We start from the raw sequence: 2,477 nt of genomic DNA on the forward strand, positions 1-2,477 counted from the left end.
GGGGGGTAATTTCTCGCTTTCTGTCTCTCTGTCTCTGTCTGTCTGTCTGGCGAGCGCACGTGCCCTATAGCGAAAATCTCTCTCAAAAAAAATTCTTCTTCTTCTATGTAATCATCAACAGGCGGATAATCAATGATTTTCTGAGGCTACCCATACTCCCTCAAACTTCTGCCCCGGAGTCCAGGCCAGTTTTGTTTGTTTGTTTGTTTTTTTTTTTTTTGAGAGGTTTTCGCTATAGGGCGCATGCACTTGCCAGACAGACAGAGAGAGACATAGAGACAGAAAGTGAGAAATCACCCCCCAGGGGGGATGGTCACGCCACAATCCCTTCTCCTCCATTCTCCTCTCGGGATCTTGAGCATGCACGCACACACGCCCGGCGTCAGTTTTAAGCCACTGGGTCCGGGACTTGAACCGTAGTCGACTACGTGGGAGTCCAGCGACATAGCCATTACGCTAACTGCTGGTTCCCCCCAGGCCAGTTTTGATACAGCCATTTTAGGCTACTAGTTGGTTTAGTACAAGGAGTATAAACTACATATAATCAGAATATTATTATTACTGTTTTTTTTAAGAGAGTGTTTTTTACTATAGGGCACATGTGAGACAAATCTCTTCTTGGGATTTTGGGCATATATGCTCCATGTGAGTTTCAATCCACCGGGTCTGGGTCCCGAGCTGCAGTCGGCCATGTGGAAGCCAAGTGACATAACCATTATACCATCTGCTGGTCCCTATAAACAGAATATTTGAGAAGAACCCAAAATACCAAGCTATTTCATATTTAGTGACTTCAAATGCAAAGCATGAAACTTTAATTCATTCTTTAAAAATTGCCAACAAATGCTTAATGGCAGCCTACTATATGGCAGTCACTCAGAAGGCATTGAGGACCCAGTAATGAACAAGAGGTGGGAATAGAAAGAGAAAAAGGTGGTCCCTAGAGGCCAGCAGGTGTGTGGTGGTTAAGGCACGGAATTACACATGGCCAACCTCATGGTTTAAGTCCCAGACCCAGTAGCATGATGCCGGGTGCATGCATACATGCCCAAGGTCCCAAGAGCAAATGAAGAAGTGACTTAGGCATGGCCATTTCCACTGGGGAGGTGATTTCTTACTTTCCCTCTCTGTCTCTCTCTGGCAAGTTCATACACCTTATGGCAAGAATCTAAAAAATTAAATAAAACAAAAAAGGTGGTCACCAGCAGCTTCCCCTCATCTTCCCCCCCTCAGTACAATTACAAAACAGGACGTACGCCACCACCATCATCATCTGTAACGTGAACCGGGCTTCCTATCTGCCAGGCATTCCCCTCATTTAATCCTCATGATTTCAAAAAGCAGATGTGTTGGGAACCAGCTGTTAGCATAATGGTTATGTCGCTGGACTCCCATGTAGTCGACTGCAGTTCGTGTCCCGGACCCGGTGGCTTAAAACTCACGCCGGGTGCGTGTGCGTGCGTGCCCAAGATCCCGAGAGGAGAATGGAGGAGAAGGGATTGCGGCGTGGCCATCTCCCCCTGGGGGTGATTTCTCGCTTTCTCTCTGTCTCTCTGTCTGTCTGGCGAGCGCATGCGCCCTATAGCAAAAACCTCTCCAAAAAAAAAAGCAGATGTGTTGATCAACCCTACTTAACAGATGACAGAAACCTAAGAGGCAGAGAAAGGACTTCCTAGGAAGACACAGAGCTGTACCTTGCATACAGGCTCACTGCAGGAAGCATGCGCTTGCACTTGGCTATGAAGTAAGACGGGGCACCCAAAGGAAAAGAGAGGACTTGCTGTCAACGGGGCATGGGAGGTATTTCAGTGCTCCCCGCATGCCCTATCCTCACCTTTCCCCGATGTGCTTATTTATTTGTCTTTAGCCCAAGGAGAACGCTAATCCCACTGCCCTACTGACCTGGTAACCAGGACTTGAAAGGCTCTGAGTCAGAAGCAGAAAATGTCAGATGTTACAAGTACTTGTTAGGTCAAGAAGTCGGACCAGGAATGACACTGGGGTTAAGGACAGCATAATCACGCCTTGCCGTCATAATAACAGCCCTGTGCTCTGGGATCAAACTAGCTGAGTCAGAAGGTCTTGCTCTGTGCCAGCGTCATTTGACTGGTTCCCAAACAAGCCAACCAGGGTAACTATTCCTTGGTGAATTTATCAGAGCGAAAGCTGGTTTACAGCCAAGTCAGCGTCCTAGGGGCTGATCTGCCTGGAGAAGCCTAACTCCCTGCAATCTAGCTCTTGGGAGGCCGAAGTGTATCTCCCATCCCATGCATTCATTGACAGTTGGTACCAGTCCTTCCAGTGCCTTCTTCCCAGTGCACTCAGTCACCAGCAGGCTTGTTGGTTTGTGTATCCCAAAAGCCAAGGGAGGCAGACGTGGAAGGGCTGTTTCATCCAAGTCAGGGTGGGGCCTAGTGAGTCATCTCCTCCTCACAGCAGGGCACAACTATGTGAGCACCAGCGTCATGTCACTCTTT

At 48.2% G+C, this 2,477-nt stretch overlaps 1 long non-coding RNA gene across 1 annotated transcript in view; it reads right to left on the reverse strand.

The window, feature by feature from the left end:
• Positions 1–2,344, reverse strand: part of LOC102475109 (uncharacterized) — a 9,057-nt gene extending 6,713 nt beyond the window's left edge. The window contains exon 1 of the long non-coding RNA XR_337517.1: positions 1,903–2,344. This is a non-coding gene — a long non-coding RNA (uncharacterized LOC102475109). The remainder of the gene's footprint in view (positions 1–1,902) is intronic.
• Positions 2,345–2,477: the final 133 nt, after the last annotated feature.

This window comes from Tupaia chinensis, unplaced genomic scaffold (genome assembly GCF_000334495.1).
Source record: "Tupaia chinensis unplaced genomic scaffold, TupChi_1.0 Scaffold146961_1, whole genome shotgun sequence".
Classification (NCBI taxonomy): domain Eukaryota; kingdom Metazoa; phylum Chordata; class Mammalia; order Scandentia; family Tupaiidae; genus Tupaia; species Tupaia belangeri.